The 23,172-nt window shown below is 41.9% G+C and overlaps 1 protein-coding gene and 1 long non-coding RNA gene across 4 annotated transcripts in view; one reads left to right on the top strand and one right to left on the bottom strand.

Moving 5' to 3' along the window:
* Positions 1–23,172, bottom strand: part of LOC126987773 (uncharacterized) — a 208,469-nt gene that overhangs the window by 130,941 nt on the left and 54,356 nt on the right. The window contains exon 1 of one of the 2 annotated variants that reach the window (XR_007741149.1): positions 367–669. The exons of the other annotated variant lie outside the window; for it this stretch is intronic. This is a non-coding gene — a long non-coding RNA (uncharacterized LOC126987773). Of the gene's footprint in view, positions 1–366; positions 670–23,172 lie in introns of those variants that run through there. 2 annotated transcript variants of the gene reach the window in all.
* LOC126987770 (uncharacterized) overlaps positions 14,562–23,172 on the top strand; it is a 79,361-nt gene continuing 70,750 nt past the window's right edge. Inside the window, exon 1 of one of the 2 annotated variants that reach the window (XM_050845076.1) lies at positions 14,562–14,853. The gene's annotated coding sequence lies outside the window, so the exon portion shown is untranslated. The remainder of the gene's footprint in view (positions 14,854–23,172) is intronic. The other variant, XM_050845078.1, reaches the window with a different exon arrangement.

The raw sequence follows: 23,172 nt of genomic DNA, 5'->3' as shown, positions 1-23,172 counted from the left end.
GTTGTGTAGTGTAGCAAGCTTTTTCTGTTTACTTACTCTTGAAAGGTGATAAGTGGCTCTGTAATGTAATGTTTGATGTGGTCAGACGCGTTTGGTTAGCAGTTGTTGGGGTTTTAGGAGTGTTGTCACCAAAAGAAGGGATGACAGCTTTTAGTGAATAACAACTAAAGTAAAACAGTTAAATTAAAGACATAATTATACTTAAATTAAGTCACCAAAAAGAAAGGGTGACAGCTTTTAGAGAATAACAACTCTAAAGTAAAACAGTTAAATTAAAGACAATTATACTTAAATTACACTTATAGTTAATTTTACACAGATCAAAGAATATAATCCCAAGTATGATAAGTAACTACCCTTACTGACCGGGTGAGATGAAGAACAACAAAAAACAATGAAACAAACAACAATAGGTGATGTATCCTCCTCGGTACATATATCCGTCCTTGTACTTTTCCGCCAAGGAGGTGATGTCGCTGTGTGAAGTAAATCCACTGAGAGGTAAACACCTTAACAACCGATGAGGCTAGACTGCTTTTCCACTGGCAGGCCGGGTCCTTACATAGCCGCTGATGAAGCCCGGCTTGCTTCGTTCGAGGCGTTGAGGTGTCGAGGTCTGATGGTTGAGGTGTCGAGGTCTGATGGTTGGGGTGTCGAGGTCTGATGGTTGGGGTGTCGAGGTCTGATGGTTGAGGTGTCGAGGTCTGATGGTTGAGGTCTCGAGGTCTGATGGTTGGGGTGTCGAGGTCTGATGGTTGAGGTCTCGAGGTCTGATGGTTGGGGTGTCGAGGTCTGATGGTTGAGGTGTCGAGGTCTGATGGTTGGGGTGTCGAGGTCTGATGGTTGAGGTGTCGAGGTCTGATGGTTGGGGCTCGTTATTAGGATGGAGATGGTGGTTTGTGAAGTGGGACGAGCACCCGGGAACGACCCTCGAGTGTACGTCTTGAAGGGTCGTTACAGTAGTGAGTGTTAGGAAATAGTTGTGTAGTGTAGTAAGCTCTTTCTGTTTACTTACTCTTGAAAAGGTGATAAGTGGCTCTGTAATGTTATGTTTGTTGTAGTTGTGGGTGTTTGATTTCGCTTTCCTACTTCCCTGTCTATCTTCCTCCCTCCTTTCTCTCTCTCTCTCTCCCTTTCTTTCTCTCTCTCTCTCACTGCCTGTTGTCGTTAATGTCTGATGTGGTTGTGGGTGTTTGATTTCGCTTTCCTCCTTCCCTGTCTGTCTTCCTCCCTCCTTTCTCTCTCTTTCTCTCCCTTTCTTTCTCTCACTGCCTGTTTTCGTCACCCTCTCTTCCTTTCTCTCCTCCCTTGTGATTACTCTTTTTTTGTCAAGAGAATGGAGACGAGATGAAGAAAACTATGATCTGTGACGGGAAGGTTATGACTAGGAAATATTTGTGTAGTGTGATGAGATTATGGGTGATGATGATGATGATGATGATGATGATGATTGTGACCTATGGAAAGGTATCAAAGGGGGAAAAAAATCGTATAGACTCAAACAGAATCCCCTCAATAAGTAGACATGGACACAGAAAATAGAGAAGACTACTAGTATGAAGGATAAGAGTAAGGAGAAGAAAAAGGGAAGAAAAGGAAAGGATGTGTTTGTTGTGGTTATCGATGTTTGGTTATGTTTGTGTGTGTGTGTGTGTGTGTGTGTGTGTGTGTGTGTGTGTTCGTTCGTGGTAAAATGCTAATAATCCTGGTGATGACTAAACTAATTGTGAATGTTTTGCTGTTGAAGTGTTTATTTTGGTGATGTACAGTTAGTTATGGCAATTCAGGGGCGTGGAGTCGAAGTCTGAGTCGGGGTCGGAGTCTGAGTCGGAATCGGAGTCGGAATCGATTGTTTTTATTCGACTAAACTCCACCGGTTATGGCGCAATATTATAAGTGGTGTTGCAAGGCTGGCTGTGTGGTAAACGTTCTGATAGCGTCACCCCCGAGAGTGCTATCTATCATATCTCCGGTGCGGTCAAAAACACTATCTGATGGAGGTGTTTGTTGCTTGTTGATTAGTTTAGTGAGCTGTGTGTTGTGATGCTGGGAAAGAGGTGGTGATTAAGGAGCATGTGTAATGGCGGTGTGTGTGTGTGTGTGTGTGTGTGTGGTTGAAAAGCGACATGGAAACCCGGAAGATCAGGCAACAGAAAACGTGTATGCTTATAACGAGGTTGCCTGCTTTGCTTATTCGTCAGGCATTTGAGAGAGGAGGAGGAGGAGGAGGAGGAGAAGGAGGGGAGGAGGAGGAGAGTGTAATGTAAACAGATATACGCATGGTCAAAACACACTTACCAAAAACAATTCGACATACAAACACAAACAAATAAACATACACACATTCTCTCTCTCTCTCTCTCTCTCTCTCTCTCTCTGCATATAGTGTCAGAGTTCCATCATCCCGCCATGTGATAGCAAATTGATAATGGCGACATGATAATAGTTGTTAAGTGCGCATGTGTGTGTGTGTGTGTGTGTGTGTGTTCGTTCCCCCGTTACCAAGGTGATGCTGGCGAGGCGGTTCACGGAATGTCACGGGAAGGGTGACCTCAGCGCCTACACACACACACACACACACACACACACACAGCTGGCGACACTGCAGCAAAGGTTAACAGGATGACTATATATTTTGTGATGACTTATGTTTATCAAGAGAATGGAGACGGGATGAACAAAACACACAGGGTAAAAGAGGAAAAGGGAAACTAAGGTCATAAAAAATTCTAAAAAAAAAATTCACTTAAAAAAATTCACTAAACAAACAAACAAACATACTCTCTCTCTCTCTCTCTCTCTCTCTCTCTCTCTCTCTCTCTCTCTCTCTCTCTGCATATATTCTGTGACGAGGAAGTTATTTTTTTTCTTCATTTCATTCACTTATATATCTATTTACTATTTTTTCCTGATAGTTATGGAGGTGGAACAATGCTTGGGTTGTTGCTAGTGAGTGTTAGGAAGTGTTGATGTTGTAAGCCTTTTCTGTGTGTTTATTTATTTATTAGTGATAAGTGACTGTTTGCTCAATGAAATGTTTGTTGTGATGGAGACTAGAAAGATAAAAGATTAGGTAAGACACACACACACACACACACACACACACACACACACACACACACACACACACACACACACACACACCTCTGTCCCCCATCATCTCCATCGTCTCAAAACGTCCCAAAACGAAGTGGAAGGTGGAAGGAAGTATCTGAACGAGTTAAATAAATATATAGATAAATGAATATATAAATAAATAAATAAAGAAAGAAAGAAGGAAATAAATACAGAGATAAATGAATATATAAATAAATAAAGAAAGAAAGAAAGAAAGAAAAATAGGAAAAAGTAAGGAGTCTGCAGCTTCTATAAACCTAACACTATTCATTACCGCCTTTTATCCCTATCCATGAGGTCATATAATATTTTCTTAACCCTATCCATCACCACACGACTGCCAAGCCTATTCCACTCATCCATCACCATATCAGTAAACCAATTCTTGCTTATGTCTTTGTTAAATCTGAATCTTTCTATCTTAAACCCATTCCTACGTGTCTTTCTCCCCTCTCCCACCTTAATAACATATCTCTTATTCAAGCTATTCATCCATTTATAAACATCAATCAAGTCTCCTCGCATCCTTCACCTTTCCAGAAAATGCATATATAAAAGTTTTAGCCTATCCAGATGTGTCAACCTTCTCAGCCTAGTGGTCTCTGTAACTACCTGTTTGAGGGAAAGGAAATGAGGGCAGAGAACGTTCGAAATGCCAGTAGGAGAGAAGGGAAGGAAGAAATGAAGGGAAGAAGGGGAGGACGAGTATGTGGGAGAGACAGGAATTATGAGGTGAAGGGTTGGAGGAGAGAGATATAAATGAACAGCGAGGCAAATGAAAGCACAGAACGTTATAGAAGTACCAGTAAGAGGAAAGGCAGGGAACAGACGAAGGGCAGAAGGCGAGGACGATAATATGTTAATGGCAGGAATGAAATTAAGCACGGAACATTTAGGAGGTGAAGGGTTTAAGAAGAGAGATAAAAATGAAGAGTGAAGGAAATGAGAGTACAGACAAGGTTAAAATGGCAATAGGAGAGAAGGGAGGAAACGACATGTAAAATGGAGAGAGAGAACTTGAGAATGAAGCGTTGGTGAAGTGGAGGGCTTAAGAAGAAAGATAAAAATTAAGAGTGAAGGAAATGAGAGCACAGACAAAGTTAAAAATGGCAATAGGAGAGAAGGAAGGAAGCAAACGACAGAAAAAAAGGAGAAAAAGAACTTGAGAATGAACCGATTATGAGGTGAAAGATTTAAAAAGAGAGATATAAATGAAAACCAAAACAAATTAAACCACAGACAAAGTTAGACGTTTTAAGATGGAAAGATAGAAAGATTCAGATTAAACAAAGACATAAGTAAGAAATGGTTTACTAGTATGGTGATGAATGAGTGGAATAGGCTTAGCGGTCGCCTGACTTTAGATAGGTTCAAGAAAAGATTATATAACCTCATGGATAGGGATAATAGCGGGTGGGTGAGTAATTTAATACGAGAGGAGGCAGGAGGCAAACGAAAGAGAGACAGGGAGGACGAATATGTGGAAGAAGGGAAAGAAATTGATAATGACGTTTAAGAAGCAAGATATAGATGAATAGTGAAGGAAATGAAAGCACAGACAAAGTTAGATGTGGAAATACGAAAGGAGGCAGGAGGCAAACGGAAGAGAGAAAGGGAGGACGAATATGTGGAAGGAGGGAAAGAAATTGAAAAGGAAGCGTTTATAAGGTGAAAATATACATGAATAGTGAAGCAAAGATAGAAATGCCAGTAAGAGGGGAGGCAGGAAGCACAGGAGGGGAAGAAGGGGACGACGAATGAGTAGAAGAAGGGAAAGAAATTGAGCATGGAGCGTGTGAGGCGGAACGGAAAGGTAGGCGGGGGAGGGAAAAGGGGAAACAATAGAGTAATGAAGATGATGACCTGCGTACCTATGAATAAGAAAGAGGAAAGGTGGAAAAAGATAATGATAAGAATGACCTCCGTACTTATAAATAAAAAGAGGAAATGGAGAACAATAAACTAATGATACTACTTTTTATAATGACCTAAGTGTTGTTAATAAAAAAAGAGGGAAAGGAGAAAAATATAAAGGGTAAAAGAGGAAAGGGGAAACTAAGGTAATAAAAAAAAAAAATCACTTAAAAAAAAACAATCACTAAAAAAACAATCACTAAAAATCACTTCTAAAAGAGGAAAATGGGATAAAATATTGATAAAAAAAAATCTTCATGGCTATAAATAAAAAAAGAATAGAAGAACAAATAAAGTAATCATAATAATAAAATAATAAAATAAATGACACGGCAAACGATTAACTATTTCATAACGGACACTTAATGAGCGCAATACGTTAATAATAATGACTCCTAATGTGTTTGATATAACGGAAACTCTATGATAATTAATTTGCGTAGCCTGTAATAGCCTCTTCCAAGAACGCGCTGATGTGATTGGTTGGCGTGCGTGGGCGTTCCCTTCACGCATACAATAAACTGATTACTATTGTTATTTTTATCACCTGAATGAATATAAAAGGAGACTGACTTCATTTTGTCCTCCCAGCATCAACTAACATGAAATAAAGTCAATGGAAAGTTACCTAAATAAACGAATACATAAATACACATATTAGCAAACCAATTTATAAGCGAACATGATAAAAATGAAGGCAAGGAAAGGAAGGGAAGGAAAGGGGAGGGAAAGGAAGGGAAGAGAAAGGGGAGGGACGGGACGGGAAGGGAAGGGAAGGGAAGAGAAGAGAAAGGAAGGGAAGGAAAGGGAAAGGAATCAGAGGGAAGGAAAGACTAGAAGGGAGAAGAGAAGGGAAGCAGAGAGAAGGGAAGGGAAATGAGGGAGAGGGGAGGGGAGGGGAGGGGAGGGGAGGAAGAGGGAATGGAATGGAAGAGAAGGGAATAGAAGGGGAGGGAAAGGAAGGGAAGAGAAAGGAAGGGAAAGGAATCAGAGAAGAGAGAAGGGAAGGGAAAGGAATCAGAGAAGAGAGAAGGGAAATAGGGGGGGAGGGGAGGGGAGGACAGAGGAAAGGAGACAAGAGGGGAGGGGAAGAGAGGCCATCGGGGTAAGGGGGTGGGGGAGGGTGGGAGGGTAGGGGGATCATTCATCATCCTAACCAATGATATGTCTCGGGAAGAGCGCCGGGAAGGAACTTATTCATCAACTCAATCTGGCCGGCGCCGACGTGTGTGCCGCGCCCCGACAACCTCACCGACGGATTATTTACTCGGCTCGTCCCTGTGTTGCTGTGTTGCGTCACCCGCCCTGCAACACCTTTCATATTTCCATTCGTCCCTATCCCTCACCACGCAACACCCGGACTGAGGAACATACTAGCTGACGGATTATTGTTATTATTATTATTATTATTATTATTTAATGGAACAAGGGTAAATCTGTTTCTTAACCTGTTTGAATTTGGTACATCATTCCTTTTATCTATATACAAGAATTTCCCCACTCATCTCCCTTCATATAGATTTATTATCCCACATCTCTGTCATCTACAAGCTCTTCTCTCTCGTTTCCTTTTAACTACAAGCTCTTCTTTCTTCATCTCCCTTCGTCTATAATCATCTTCCCTCATCTCTGTCACCTACAAGCTCTTCTCTCTCGTTTCCTTTTAACTACAAGCTCTTCTCTCTTCATCTCTCATCTATAAACATCTTCCCTCATCTCTGTCACCTACAAGCTTACCCTCTCGCCTCCTTTCACCTACAAGCTCTTCTCTCTTCATCTCCTTCCATCTACAGGTGTTTCCCCTTCAACTCGTTTCATCTCCACCCTCATTTTCACCTTCATCTCCTTGAATTTAAAAGCATTTTCATCCTAATCGCTGTCATCTGCAACCCTTTCCCGCTCATCTCCTTTCATTTGCAAGCATTTCCCCTCAACTCCTTTCATCTGCAACCCTCTCCTCTCAATTCCTTTCATACACAAGCATTTCCCCTCAATTCCTTTCATACACAAGCACTTCCCTTTCAACTCCTTATATATCAGAGTCAGTTTTATACTTGTTATGTTAGCAAAGTTTCCGACCACTAAGCCACAAACTAAGCCCTTAACAAAAATAAATAAAAAATAAATTAAAAAAATTCCTATACATAAGCCCCAGCACATATAATACTTCTTAATCAATTTTTATGAAACCTTAATTATTCACTGTCCTAATGTGCCCTTTCTTTCCTCCACAGGTGAGTACGAAGGACTTTCACACCTGCTTGATGACACAGGTAGGACAGAGGTAACCTGCAGCTTCCTTTCTATATCATCTTTAACTCAGTATTGATGAAAACAGACACAGAGACGCGATATTGGTGAAGGAAACAGACATTGAAGCAATATTTGTTCTGGTGTGTGTGTGTGTGTGTGTGTGTGTGTGTGTGTGTGTGTGTGTGTGTGTGTGTGTGTGTCGCATTAGTGAACTTATCATGATTTACTGGACCATTAGTGCAGTGAATCCTGTGTGGGGAGGAGGAGGAGGAGGAGGAGGAGGAGGAGGTAAGAGTAGAGAAGGTAATAAAAGGGAAGGGAAGGAAAACAAAAGAGAAAGTAAAGAAGATATCAGGATAAGTAACGGTCGATGTGATTTCTAAAGGAGTTGATGGTTCCTGCGCTTACTACTTCGGCAGGGAGGTTGTTGCACTGACGGATGAATCAGTTTGAGAAAAAATAATTCTACCGATGCCTATACTACATTCTTGGGTTGGCTTGTAGTTAAAAAAAAAAAAAAATGGGAGTGATTGAGGTTAGTGAATTTCTTTAGGTGTTACTTTAGGTTTACTTGAAGACCTGGATCAAAGCTTCTCGCGAACGTCTCTTTCCCAGCGTAAAGAGGATGAATCGCTTGAGTCGTCGAGGTACTTAGGAAAATTAAGCAAATGCGTGACAAATCGATGACGGAGGAGGAGGAGGAGGAGGAGGAGGAGGAGGAGGAGGAAAAGGAGGAGGAGGAGGAAGCAAGATGGAGAAAGTAAATATTATGTAAAAAAAAAGATAATAAATAAAAGCTAATAGAAGATTTATAAAAAACAAAACAAAACGGAACAATGAGGAAAGAATAGAAAAATAAAGAGAGGAAAAAGAAGAAGAAAAGGAAAAAGAGAAAAAAAAAGAAAGAGCAAAAAAAGGCATAAAGAAACGGCAAATGAAAAGAAAGGAGGACAGAGATGAAGATGTAGATGAAGAAACAAAGGAGAGGAGAGGGAGAGGGAGAGGGAGGAGTTTACAAAGAAATGAAGAAATAAGAGAAACAGGGCGGGGAGGAGGCGAAGGAAACTGCATCCGGTTATTGACTTATGACGAAGCAAGGTCAGGGAAGGGAAGGGAAGGGATGGGAAAGAAAGGGAAGGAGAGTTAGGGGAAGGGAAGGAAGGGAAGGGTAAGGGAGGGGAGGGGAGGGGAGGGGAAGGGCAGGGAAGGGATAGGAAGGAAAGTTAGGGAAAGGGAAGGAAAGGAAGGGTAAGGAAGGGGAGGGGAAGGGAGGGAAAGAGAAGGGGAGGGGAGGGGAAGGAAAGGGAAGGAAGGGAAGGGTAAGGGAGGGGAGGGAAAGGGAACGAAGGGAAAGGAGGGGAGGGGAGGGAAGGAAAAGGAAGCGAAGGGAAGGGAAGGGAAGGGAAGGGAAGGGAAGGGGATGGATAGGAAATGGGAGTGAAGGGAGGGGATGGATAGGAAAGGGAAGGAAAGGGAAGAGTAAGGGAAAAGGAAAGGATGGGAAGGGAAGGGAAGGGAGGAGGTGGACAAGGAAAAGAAAAGGAAGGGATAGAAAGGCAAGGGAATGAAAGAGCAGGGAAAGGAATGGAAGGAAAAAGATAATAAGCAAATGAAATTACGAAAATAGAAGCAAGGGAAGAAGAGAAAAGGACGGGGAAAGAAGGAGAGAGTGAGTGGGCAGATGTTAAGAGTAGAAAAGGAAAAAAAATGGAAGGGAAGGGAAAGGATATAAGAGGCAAAGGAAAGCAAGAGAAAGGGCAGTTAAGGGAGACAGAAAAAAAAGGATAGGGGAGACACTTATTAGCCAGGGTAAGTAGAAAGGTAAGGGAAGGGAAAGAAAGAGAAGGGCGAGGATATACCAGGCAAAGGAAAGCAAGAGAAAGGGCAGTTAAGGGAGACAGAAAAAAAAGGATAGGGGAGACACTTATAAGCCAGGGTAAGTAGGAAGGTAAGGCAAGGGAAAGGAAAGGGAAAGGAAAAGCAAGGACAGATGAAGGAAAGCAAGGAAAGGCCGACCTCTTCCAACCCTGATGCCAGCAAGTGTGACGTTATTTACTGCCTTAAGGAGGGCACTTCCAGCCTCTCAAGGGGATAGGAAGGGGAAGGGAGGAGAAGGAGGAAGGGAAGGAGCGTTGGGTAGATTCCGATATGAGCCAAGGGAAGGACGGAAGGAAGGAAGGAAGGGGAAGAGGAGGAGGAGAGGGAAGGATCGTTGGTGAGACTGCGGTACGAGGCAAGGGAGGGAAGGAAGGAAGGAAGGAAGGATGGACAAAAAAGGAAGAAAGGAAGGAGGGACGGAAGGAAGGGAGGAGTAGCTGGGAGGAAAGAAGGAAAGTACAGAGGAGGAAGAGGAAGAAGAAGAAGAGGAGGAAGAGGAAACAAGATGGAGAAAGAAGCCATTATGGAAAAATAAAAAAATAATGGAAGAAAAATGAAAGAAAAAAAGGGAAATAGTGAGGAGACTGTAAAATAATAAAGAGGAGAAGAAAAAGAAGAAAAAAAGAGCACATACGCGTGGCCCCGGTGCTCATCTCCGACACATGAGTTAGCCCTCGAGCCTGTGATGTATAAGAGAGAGTCACACTTTTGTTGAAGGGGAAAGGAATTAGACTTAAGGTTTTATGTAGGCAATTTAAAGGTCGTTAGTGGTCGGGGTTTAATTAAATCTTATTAGTATTTTTTTTTTGAGAAGTTGAGTCACGTGCCTTGTGTGTGTGTGTGTGTGTGTGTGTGTGTGTGTGTGTGTGTGTGTGTTGATAAGAAATGCAACAGGATGAGGAAGAGGAGGAGGAGGAGGAGGAGGAGAAATTATGGAAGGAGGACAAGCAGGAGGAGGAAAAAGAGGAAGAGAGGAGAAAACGTGAAAGGAGGAGGAGGAGGAGGAGGAGGGAAAAAAGAGAGGAAGAAACATGAAGGGAGAAAATGCATCAGGAGGAGCAGGAGGTGGAGGAGGAGGAGGAGGAAACATGGAAGGAAAAAGGAGGAGGAGGAGGAGGAGGAGGATGCTGAGGAAGGAGAAATGAGATAACCGTGAGTGTGGTGGTGGTGGTGGTGGTGGTGGTTGTGGTTGTGGTGGTGGTGGTGGTGGTTGTGGTGGTGGTGTTGGTGGCGAAAATTAATATATACAAAAAATGAAACGAAGATATAAAAAGAAAAAAATATACATCAGGATTCAAAATAGTTATGGTGAAGTTAATTAATTACCTGGAAAAAGACGAAAAAAATTAAAATAAAATGAAAAAACAGGTAAGGTAAAAAAAATAAAAGAAGAAAACAAAATAGAAAAATGACAAAAACGACGGGAAATGGTGTTGATGGTAGTGGAGGTAGTGGTGGTAGTGGTGATGGTGGTAGTGGTGGTTGTGGTAGTAATGGTGGTGGTGGAGGTGGAGGAAAAGAAAAAAAGAAAAAAAAAGTAAAATTAAACTTCCTAATGCAATAACAGGGCGGAAGTTTTGGACACAGATTTCCCTACTTAGTGCGAGTTTAAAGGCAATTCTGACTTAACCCCCCCCCCAAAAAAAAAAAAGGGGGGGGAGGGGGAGGGGGGGGTCCTAAGTCTTGTTTGTATTCGCTTTTTTTCCTTCGACGACTTTTAATTTATTTCGAATGTGGTCTGACTGATAACGCTTGTATTTTTTTTTTTATTCTTTCAATATTTTTTGAAGACTTTAATTTAATTTCGAATGCTGTCTGATAACGAGTGCATTTATTTATCTTTTTATTCTTTCCATATTTTTTTTCTAATCTAATTCTATATATGTTTTTTTATGTAATCCATCTATAATTTTTCTAATCTAATTCTATGTCTATTTTTTTCTAATTCTTTCAATAATTTGCTAAACTATTTACGTCTTTCTATATATATCTTTTTAATCTCTCTATTTTATCTATCTATATCTTTCTATGTATATTTTCTAATCTTTCTATATTTCAGTTTAAATTTATATCTTCCTCTCTCTTGGTAACGTAACTTTATTCTATTCTTTCTTTTATTTTTTTGCCTTTTCTCCTTCCATCCTCTCCTTCGATCCTTCCCGTCCATCCTTCTCCTGACAACGCTGAATCCTACGCTTCCCTTACCTGACCTTCCTTATCTTTTATCTCGCTTTTCCTTTTCCGAGATCTCCTTTTTCTCTTTCATTCTTTTTCCTTCGTTGCTCTTTCCCTGCTCATTTTTAGTGTTACTCTTCTTTCCTACTCCTTTTCTTTTCCTTCTTTCTTTTTCCTTCCCTCTTCTTTTTTCTTCCTTTTTCTCTTCCATTCTTTTTCCTTCGTTGCTCTTTCCCTGCTCATTTTTAGTGTTGCCCTTCTTTTCTACTCCTTTTCTTTTCCTTCCTTCTTTTTTTTCGTATTTCTTCATCTTTTTATTCTTCATCCAAATTTTCCCTTCGTCGCTCTTTCTCTGTTCTCTTTTGTGGCATCATCCCCCTCTTCCTTCTTCTTCCTTTCCTCCTCTTCTTTTTTATTCCTGTTTCTTCTTCTTTCCTTTCGTCCTCCAATATTTTTCCTTCCTCGATTTTTCTCTGTTCTCTTTTTGTCATCTTTCTATCTTGCTCCTTTCCTCTTCCTTCTTCCTCTCCTCTTCTTTTTCTTCTCATTTCTTCATCTTTCGCTTCTTCCTCGTCCTCCTCCTTTCCTCCATCGTCTTTAACTCCTCCGTACAACTTTTCCCTCATTTTTCCTTTTTCTTTTTTCCTCAATTTTGCTTCTTATTAACCTCCCTCTTTTTTTTTTTAATCTCGTATGTCTCACCTCCATTTTTACACTTAAAGTTTTCGCCCACTATGCAAATTACTTTTCTCGCCGTGTTTTTGTCACATTTTCAACTTTTTTCCTCGTTTATTTTCACTTTCTGCTCTTTTCCATCTTCAATTTTTTCCTTCCTTTATTTCCTTCTATTTTATTTTCAGCTTTTCTCTTTTTATTTTCCATTTTCATATTTTCTTATTTTTTTTTCTTTTATCTTATTTTCATCTTCCTCCTTTTATCTTTCGTTTTCAGTTTTCTTTTTTCTTCTTTTTTTTTCTTTCTCCCCACTTTCTATCTTCCATCTTCATTATTTTCCTTTTTCTTCTTTTCTTATCTTTTCTCCTTCCTCCTTTTCATCTTTCAACTTCAGTTTTTTCTTTTTCCTTTTCTTTTCCTTTCTTCTATTTTCACCTTCCTCCTTTTACTATTCCATTTTCAGTATTTTTCTTCTTTTTCTTCTTTTATTTTAAGCTTACACACTTTAAATCTTTTTTTTTTAGTTGCTTTCTTTTTCCAGGGAGTTCACTTTGCAATAATTATCCTAAATGCTAATATGTACCTCTCATTTTTCATATCATATTCCTTTCATTTTTTCGTATATTCATTTTCATATTTTCCAGGCACTTAATTTTTTTCTCTGGTTCACGCTTTCCTCAGTCTTTCTTTTTCCTTTCCCTTCCACTCCCTTTTAATCTTCCTCACCTTTCCACCTCTTTTGATATTAATAACCTTTCCTTTCTCACCAATTCTGTCCTTCACTGGGTCACGTCCTAAACTTCTTCCATCTCCCTCTTTCTTCCTTCCTTCCTTTCTTTATTCATCAGTCTGGTTTAATTTTTCCTCTCCCTTCCATTCCCTTTTAATCTTCCTCACCTTTCCTCCTTTTCCACCTCTTCCTTCTCCCTGTTTCTTCCTTCCTTCCTTTCTTTATTCATTCACTTCACCATTTATATTTTCTTCCCTTATCTCCATCTTCTCTTTCTTTCTTCGCTCGCAAATTCGTTTCACCTTTTCGTTTTCTTTTCCTTCTTATCCAATTTATCTCCCTTCATTTGTTTCATTTGTCGTTTATTATTTTGCTTCTTCCTCCTTTTCTCTTGCCAACATTTCTTCTTATTATTATTAATTTTTTCCTTCCATTCCCTGCTTCGTTCATCCCTTTTTCCGTCTCTCTCTCTCTCTCTCTCTCTCTCTCTCTCTCTCTCTCTCTCTTGCTTTTATTCCGCCTTTTTCTCCTTCCTCCTCTATTTTGCATTTTACAAAGAGGGTCATACTCTTCTTATTCATTATTCCAGCTCCTCTCTCTCTCTCTCTCTCTCTCTCTCTCTCTCTCTCCCCAAGGTCAAAGAAAGACAGGTAACAAGAACGAGGATTGGAGAAGGATTGGTGTGTGTGTGTGTGTGTGTGTGTGTGTGTGTGCAAAAATAATAACACGCACAATTTCACATGTACATAATCAATACAATAGAGAATAAGTAAAATAAATAAATAAATAAAAGAAAGATATAATTATGCTCTCTAAAAATACCCCAAAAGAAATACAGAATGACACAAACAAAAACCAGACGAGGTCAGGAAGACGAAAAGGGAGGGAAAAAAGGGAAGGCAAAAGAAAAGGGAATAAGCAACATTGAAGAATAAAAATAAGGTGGACTGGGAAAGCTAGGATGAAAGATGAGGAAAATGGAGAACAATACGGAAGAAGGAGACAGGTAAGGAAGGAGAAAAGAGTAAGAAAATATATAAAGGAAATAAGAAGAGAGAGGAAAAGAGGACAAGAGATAAAAAAGAAAAGTGAGGCAAGGCAAAAAGAAGGATGACGATGATAATAATAATAATAATAATAATAATAATAATAATAATAATAATAATAATAATAATATAACAACAATACGTGTAACTAGAGCGAAGTCCAAACAGAAAATATGGTTTCTCAGGAGTATATTTTTCTTTTTTGATACCCATTAGTCTCTCTCTCTCTCTCTCACGAGCCACTGCCAAATTCGAAGAAAGTGGGAGGAAAAAAAGGAAAAAGTCACTTCCTCATTGTTAGAGAGAGAGAGAGAGAGAGAGAGAGAGAGAGAGAGAGAGAGAGAGAGAGAGACTAAAAGCAAATTACTCAAAGGAAAAGAAGAAAAGACATAACTGAGTCAGGGAAAGACAATCATTATTATTTTTTTGTGAGAGAGAGAGAGAGAGAGAGAGAGAGAGAGAGAGAGAGAGAGAGAGAGAGAGAGAGAGAGAGAGACGGCACAGGTAGTATCCGTTTGTTTACCTGGATGTGTTTGCACCTGACTGTGTTTACTTGCTAACGTAAACACCTCTATCGCTCTATTGACGGTTATCTACGTGCGATTCGACCGGGAGGAGGAATTAGAGGAGAGGAGGAGGAGGAGGAGGAGGAGGGAGTGGGAAGAGCAGAAGAGGGAGGAGACGAAACCGAATGAACAAAAGTTGGCAAAGATAATCACATAAAACAAAACAACAACAAAAACACTCACACATAAACACGCTTGGCAGATGAGGCCAATAAATTCCTGCGCCACAAAAAAACAAGTGAGGAAGGGAGACAGATGCTACGTAACACAGTTCATGAAAGAAGAAGAAAGAAGAAGGAAATGAAAGTAAGTAGAAGCGAGCTCAGCAGGGCGGGGAAAAATCGACGAACTGGCGACTTCGCGGTGGGAGCGGTGCCGGTTCCCTCCTTTCCCGACCAACCAAGCAAGGCAAGTCGGGCCAGTCTCGGCTACACTTGAAAACACGACTAGGCAGCGGAGTGAACGGAGGGCTGCAGAGGCGCGCGTGGAGCTACGGCATGTGGGTGGACTACTACCGTGGCCTTGTGTGGTGCAGTGGTGTTGTGGCTGGTGGTGATAGTGATGAGTTGCTTGTGGAAAGAAGTGATGGTGGTGATGGTGACAGAACTGCAGAGTGTAATGGAAACTAATATTGCGTAGTATCGTGATGTGGTGATGGTGTGCAGTGGTGGTGATCGTGGTGGTGGTGATGGTGGATGTTGTGGTGACTCGAGAAAGCTGACTCGGAAATATGGTGGTAAATACGTCTCCAGTCTTCTCTCTCTCTCTCTCTCTCTCTCTCTCTCTCTCTGGATGGTGAGGACGGATGAGTGGGTGGGTGAGCGCAGGACTGACCAAACCGCTTCTGCTCAGTCCTCAAACTCAACTTCAGGCCTCAGACCGTCAGAAACCTCCGTCGTCAGCAGTCACCCAACCAATCCCCCTCAATCTCCCTCTCCCCCAGTTCTCCCACGCAGTCAGCCCTTGTGGGAGAATGGGGTATCAGCAGGGAGGGTCAAGGGGGGGGCGGGGGTGCGGGGGTTCAACAGGTCTGCTGATTCATAAGTTGGTCATCGTCGTGTGAGAGAAAAAAAAATATGCAGGGGCGAGATGGTGAAAGTGGATAGCTTAGCCGCTGTCCACTCTTGCTATTACTGCTGCTTGCCTGCCTACCTGTACAAGCGATTCAGGAACACACCTTACCTATAATTAACGAGTGATGGGTATAGTAATATGGCAGGTGTGTGTGTGTGTGTGTGAAGCCGTGGGAACCGTGGGAAATACAGAAGGGGAACGAACAATAAAATGGAAACGTGAAAATCTCAGGTGGTTGTTGTGTGGAAAAAGGAAAACATGAAAATATGTACAAGTAAAGGAAAAAAAATAACGTTGGGAAATAAGTCAGTCATTGAAGTCAAGTAATAAAGGAGTGAGTGTGTGTGTGTGTGTGTGTGTTTTAGGAATTAGTAAGGAATGCAAGATAAGAGAGAGAGAGAGAGAGAGAGAGAGAGAGAGAGAGAGAGAGAGAGAGAGAGAGATACGTAAGATAAATAAGCACAGTTTAAGAAGAATAAATAAATAGTCGCTTTACTGGATGCTCATGTGCCAAGTAAGCAGTGATGTATAATAAGGAAAACACGATTCAGCGCACACACACACACACATACACACATACACACACACATTCCCTTTCTCGACCTTGGCAACAAACCGACAAGGAGGGTCAAGACTGAAGTTTTTGAGCCAACAACAACAACAGCAACTGCAAACTACCACCACCACCACCACTACTACTACTACTACTACTACTACAATAATTCATCTCATCCATCTCCTTTTTATACCCTTCCTTCATCATGTTCTTCCTTTCTCTCTACCTCATTCTCAGCTAGTTAACTTCGCAACCCCCCCCCCTCTCTCTCACTGCACTTAACTATTTTTACGACATTCCTAATTCATAAACGGGGCTGCTAATGGAGAGAGAAGAGGGAGAGAGAGGGGCAGGGAAGGAGGGAGGGTGAGGGAAGCTGTGCCGAATTAGCCTAGTGACGAAATCTCCCGATCAGCAGGTCTTACGTAGCTCCACTCTTGCCTGGCCAGATATAGTCTTCCTCCTCCTCCTCTTCCTCTTCCTCCTCCCACTTGTTTGCCTGTAAGATGTTTGTCTGCCATATACGGTGTTTGAGTGTTGACGTCACGAGTGTTTGGCAGAGAAGTGTTTGACAGGGAACGGACAAGAGGAGGAGGAGGAGGAGGTGGAGGTGGAGGTGGAGGTGGAGGTGGAAGAGGATATCTGAAGAGGATGAAATTGAAGGGAAAGGAAAGACACACTTGAGCTATACATCTAGACAAGGAGGAGAGAGAGAGAGAGAGAGAGAGGGGGGGGGGACAAGGAATATTTTCACGTCGTAATAAGTGATCCTCTCTCTCTCTCTCTAATCCATAAGACCTATCGACACCATGACCGTTGCCCACCAAAAAAATAAAAAGTCACGAGAGAGAGAGAGAGAGAGAGAGAGAGAGAGAGAGAGAGAGAGAGAGAGAGAGAATCAAATACTAATCAGCCCTAACCACATTGGCCGAACCGGTTGTCAATGATAGCAAAGGAAAGGAAGTTGGAGGAGGGGAGGAGAAAGGTCGTGAGAGAGAGAGAGAGAGAGAGAGAGAGAGAGAGAGAATAATCCTACCCATGTCTCCTCTCCCACTCCTTCCATCTATCTCCTATTCCTTCTTCCATCAATATCTCTCTTCCCCTTCCTCCCATTTCCTCCTTTCTCCTTTCTCCATCTTACATCCTTTCATTCCATCCTATTCCTTCTTCTCTCATCTCTGTATCCCTCTTCCCCTTCATTCTCTTTCCTCCTCCTTCCCTTCTCTCTCTTCCTTCTCCTCTTCTTCTTCCTCCTCCTCCTCTCTCCTCCTCCTCCTCCATCTCCCCCTCTTTCCCCTCCTTCCTCATTCCAGGGCCTTTCCTTCCGTTAGAGAGAGAGAGAGAGAGAGAGAGAGAGAGAGAGAGAGAGAGAGAGAGAGAGAGAGAGAGAGAGAGAGAGAGAGGGGTAAAGCTGAGAACAAATATCACGTTACCAAATGCAAAAGTTGGGAACCAATTTAATTTCGGTTAGAGAGAGAGAGAGAGAGAGAGAGAGAGGGGGGGGGGGGAAGGGGCCCATACATAGGGGAGGAGGGGGGGGGAGAGGGGGGGGGGGGGAGGGGGGGGGAGGGAGGGAGGGGCCTCAGGGTCAGCAGGCCGTGGCACTCAGCAGGAGGAGGAGGAGGAGGAGGAGGCGAGGGGAACGGAAAGGAAAAAGGACTCCAGCCCCTCCCATCTCCCTCCTCCTCCTCTTCCTGCCCCTCTTTCCTCCTCCTTCTCCTGGTAATACATGCGAAACGGTTCCCACAAAGGACCTGAAGAGAGAGAGAGAGAGAGAGAGAGAGAGAGAGAGAGAGAGAGAGAGAGAGAGATTTACGATGCAATTTAAGCCGCAATCTCTCCACAAAAACTAAAAAACAAAAAAAAAATTCAAGAGCACGCCACTCGTAAACTGATATCAGACAACTTTAATGAGGATAATTATGTAAGAAAATACTAAAAATAATACACACGAGTCTACCTTTGCATCACCCTCTTGTGTAAACCTCAGCTTTGTAAACGCGTGTAAACCTCTATGTAAACCGACTCAGGGGAAGGTTGCACAGGTAGGTATAGGTATTCGAGGGACCAACTCATTAGTGCAGGTATTTCGAGACGCGTGGAAAGGTGGAGTGAAAAAGTGCGGAGAGAGACGGATTTGGTTTCGCTACGGTGTGTGGAAGAAAGAGAGGGAGGAAAGGAGAGGAGGGAGAGATGACGTGATGGTGTGGTCGTGTTGAGAAATGCGTGAGAGGAGGAAGAAATGGAGTGGATAAGAAATGGGCATAAGAGGAAGGGGTAGGGAGAAAAGGAGAGGAGGGGAGAGGGGTGACTGGGTAGAGGAGAGATGGGGTGAATAGGGAAGATAGAGGAGTGGTATGCGAGAGAGGAGGAAAAAGAGAGGCTTAGAAAACAACATTAGAGGGAGAGGGGAGGGAGGGTAGGTAGAATTGGAGAGGAGAGGGTGTGTGGTAGAGGATATATATGGGGCGAATAGGAAGGATGGAGGATTGATAAGAGAGAGGGAGTGGTTTAAATAAGGACACGGGATGGAAAGAGGAAGAGAGGGAGTGATGTTCGGTGTGAGAGAATCAAGAAAAGATACGACATGGAAGAAGAGGAGGAAGAATACACGATGTTAGGGAGGAAGAAAAAAATAGGGGGAGAGGGAGAGTTTTGTCTGAAGAGAAGGTCATAGGTATTAAGTTCCTATTGTTGTGTGTGCGTGTGTGTGTGTGTGTGTTCGTTTCCAAAAAAGCCTAAAATCATAAACAACAATAGCCTCGTCGAAATAACTTACACTCAAAATGAAAACTTAACAAAAACATACGAGGAGAGAAACGTATTTTAATAATCACAAAACACAAGTGAGGAAAGGAAAGAAAGGAACAGAGGACGGAAGGAAGAAGGAAAAGGAGAGAAACAGGTTACAATAATCAGAATACACAAGTGAGGGAAGGAAGGAAGGAAGAAGGAAGAGAAGGGGAAGGAAGTCCCAGCAAAGGAGTTAAAAGAGAATGGGATGAGGATATGGACGGGAGATAAAGAGGAAGTGGAGGAGAAGAAAGAGCAGGAAGCAGAAGAGGAGAGAGGAAGGGAAGGGACACGACACGACACAGGAGGGGAAAAAAAAGACCAGAGAAAAGGGAGAGAGAAGAATCAGGGACATAAGGAGAGGAGGGAAGGAGGAGGAGGAGGAGGAAAAATACGTTGCAAATGGAAGAAGATACATCCGGGTAGAAGGAAGAGGAAGAGGAGGAGAAAGTAGGGAAGGAAGAAAAGGGAAAAGAAGGAAGGAAAAGAAAAACTAAAAAAGAAATATATAGGAGTTTTAAACCAGTCGATATTTGAAACTGGAATAAGTACAAGACAAAGAGAGAGAGAGAGACCTTACCCACTCACCGCTTTCCATTCATACGCCGTAAAAAGGGCAAACTGAATGAAAAGTCCGCAGGAGTGGCGCCTCAAAGGAAACAGGGAAGAGAAAACATTGTACAAAGAAGCGTTTGTTATTAGGTACAACAGCGAACACGATGGACGGGGAAGAGAAAATAGGAAGAACGGAATGACATAGAAGGAGGGAGAAACGAAAAATAGGGATTGGGGTATACTAATTGAAAGGAGAGAGAGGATGACAAAGAAGAAGACCGGAGAGTTGTGTTAATTAATGAAATTGGTAAATAGGAGGAATAGAAGGAAGAGTAGGAGAAATAGGAATGGAATGGGAAAGTAAATGAGATCGGGAATAAGGAAAATGGGAGCTCACACACACACAAAATACGAAATAGAATAACGAACGAAGAGAGAACGAAACAAAGGAGAAATAGGAATATAAAGGGAAAGAAGGTAAATTTATAGGCGAGATGACACGAAAGAACTTAGAAGGATGATGAAAAAATAAACTGGGAAGAAAGAAAGATTTAAACATCCCAAAACAACACAAAAAAAACTTCACCTCGAAAAAAAAAAATCAAAAGACCAAATAACCAGAGAAAGAATAAAAGGGCACTGAACTTAGCTTGGAACACACACACACACACACACACACACACACACACACACACGAAAGAAAAAGAAAACGAATATAACTTCTCTCAAACTGCCACAAATGTTAAGTTATTAATGTAAGTTGATGACGGATAGGTTGGACGGTTACTGTGTGAGAGAGAGAGGGAGAGTTATATGGAACAGGCCTGAGAGGGTGGCGAAAGAGAGAAGAGAGGGATTAGATGATAAAACAAACAACTTAGGAGATGGGTAAAGAGGAGTGAGAAGAGGGAGAGGAAGGGAGACAGAGAGGATATCATAAAAGGAAACGAATAGCATATCGGTAAAGAACGAAGAGATAAGAAGAAGAGGGAGAAAGAAGGAGAGAGAATGAAGCACGGGGAGGTTACGAGGGGAAGGAAATAAAGAAAGAAAGAAGCAGAGGAGAGAGAGAATGAAGAACGGAGAGGTTAAGAAAGGAAAGATAAAATGAAAGAGGGAAGGAAAAGTAAAAGCAGAGAGAGAGAGAAGAAATAAAACAAGGAAAAGTTACGAAGAGAAAGATAGAAAGAAGAAGGAAAGAAAGGACGAAGAATGAGAGGGAGGGAGAGAATGAAACAAAGAGAGGTTATGTTGGAAAGGACAGAATGAAAGAAAAGGGAAGAAGCAGAGAGGGAGAGGTAATGAAAAGGGAAGGAGAGAACGAAGGATGGAAGGAAAGGAAAGGAAGAAGCAGAGGTAGGAGAGATGATAAGAGGAGGAGGTAGAGGGCAGATGGATAGCCTTATAAACAAGACGAGTGACTTATCGGGCGAGGCTTCCGGTGAGACCACAACAACGCCGAGAGAGAGAGAGAGAGAGAGAGAGAGAGAGAGAGAGGGTGTAAGGCTTAGAAAAGTGAAAGAAAATATAGTTACAGATTTATTGAAGGACGAGGAGGAGGAGGAGGAGGCTGAGAGTAAAATTGAGGAATGAACAGAAAGGGGAGAGAGAGAGAGAGAGAGAGAGAGAGAGAGAGAGAGAGAGAGAGAGAGAGAGAGAGAGAGAGAGAGAGAGAGAGAGAGAGGCCTAAGAGAGTAACCATAAAAGGGAAAGGAGTGAAATGAAATTAAGATAAAGGTTGAGCACTTAAAAGGCGGAGAGAGAGAGAGAGAGAGAGAGAGAGAGAGAGAGAGAGAGAGAGAGAGAGAGAGAGAGAGAGAGACGAAAACAATGAAAACCAAAGAAAATAACGAAAAAAGTAGCAGAAATAAGATAAATTAAGTAAATAAAGTTAAAAAGATGAATGAAACGAGAGAGAGAGAGAGAGAGAGAGAGAGAGAGAGAGAGAGAGAGACGAAAACAATGAAAACCAAAGAAAATAACGAAAAAAGTAGCAGAAATAAGATAAATTAAGTAAATAAAGTTAAAAAGATGAATGAAACGAGAGAGAGAGAGAGAGAGAGAGAGAGAGAGAGAGAGAGAGAGAGAGAGAGAGAGAGAGAGAGACTTATCATCTCCACCTCACCGAAATAACAATAAAAGCAAAGCAGTTCGCGCATACTCACAGGCTAATCAGGCAGGTAATGAACTTTGACACACCTTAGCGAGCAGTAGCGTAATCATTGAACACAGGTGAGACAGGTGAGCGAAGGATGACTAATTAAAGGTGCCAAGAACAGGTGTCACGGGGGTGTCGTGTCGTCCTTACATAACTGAATCGCCCGTCAATTAATATTACGTGACAATGATGGGAGAGGATTTGGATAATTAGGCGATCGTTTGGTTAATCTGCTCCCCCCCCCGCTTGTCACGCGCAGGAATTTTAATTATCACATCATTATCCGCGACTTTTGATAAATGATGAAGCCGAGTGGACAAGATTGATATACATTAGCTTACTTTTTTGGGGTCAATGTCTTTTTTGATAACTTTTTGAATTGGTTTATGTGTTTTTTTCTTCTTCTTTTCGCCTTCATCTTCTACTTCTTCTTATTATTATTATTAGTAAAGAAGGGAAAAAGGAGAGAGAATGAAGCACAGAGAGATAATGACTTTTTCTTCATTTTCTTCTTCCTTTCTTCCTCTGCTTCGTCTTTGTAGTATTATTCTTACACAGACTAAACTTTCCACCATAGCAACCGGCAATAGTGCAAAAACAACAACAACAATGATAAAAAAAATAATAACTGCAAGTCTCATTCCAACATTCAGCAACCAGCTCAATTTTTTATATTTCCCAAAGCAATTTACTATTCTTTCCCACCTTCATTAAGTACAAATTGAGCTAACTACGTGCGAATTGCCAAACTTCCTCCTACGCACCAAAGACATTAGCGAGAGAGGCGATAAATTAATAAGAGTTGTGATTGTTTTATTTCTATTTTACTTTTTGCTTGTAGGTGTGAAAGGAATGGAAAGATTAGTCAAAGGAGCGAGTCATCGAACGTGTGTCTCGCTGTGTCGGTAGAATGTCTGTACTCGGTAACCACACAGAGAGAGAGAGAGAGAGAGAGAGAGAGAGAGAGAGAGAGAGAGAGAGAGAGAGAGAGACTTCACTTGACCTGACCCCCGCAATGTTACTCCACCCTGACTTCCTGCCTCTGCTCTCCTCCTCCTCCTCCTTCTTTTCCTTTCTCCTGTTCTTCCACTATCTTATATCTTCTCTTCCTCTACACGTCTACATCATCCACAACCTCTTCCTCCTCCTCTTCATTTATCTCCTCTATCATCTTTTTTAACTCCCATCCCACCTCTACCACTACTTCCTTTATCCTGTTCTTCCACTTTTCTCAATTTTCTCCTCTACTCTACATTAACCATCACCTCCTCCTCCTACTTATCTCTCTTCCTCTTTCTCATTCTCCTATTCCGTCTTTATCTCACAATGTTATCTTTCTATACCTCAGCCACCATCTCCTCCTCCTTTCTCCTATTACTCGTTCAGTACATTCTCAATCTTCTCTTCCTCTGCCTTAACGTCCAACTCCTCCTTCCTTCTCCCTCTCCTCTCTTCTTCATTCTCATTTTCCTGTTTTATCTGTTTTCTTCAATTCAACTATATATACCAACCCCCAAACTACCTCCACACTCTCCTCTCCTCCTCCTCTCCTCCATTCACATCACAACACACATCACACACCACAACACACAACCACCAAAAACATACAAATCACAAACATAATCCCAGAGCACTCTGCCACCACCAGCATGGAAACGGTTGGAGAGAGAGAGAGAGAGAGA

The sequence above is a fragment of the Eriocheir sinensis genome, chromosome 66 (assembly GCF_024679095.1).
Source record: "Eriocheir sinensis breed Jianghai 21 chromosome 66, ASM2467909v1, whole genome shotgun sequence".
Lineage (NCBI taxonomy): Eukaryota > Metazoa > Arthropoda > Malacostraca > Decapoda > Varunidae > Eriocheir > Eriocheir sinensis.
Note: the sequence above shows the minus strand (reverse complement) of the source record. Positions and strands in the feature narration are given on the sequence as shown.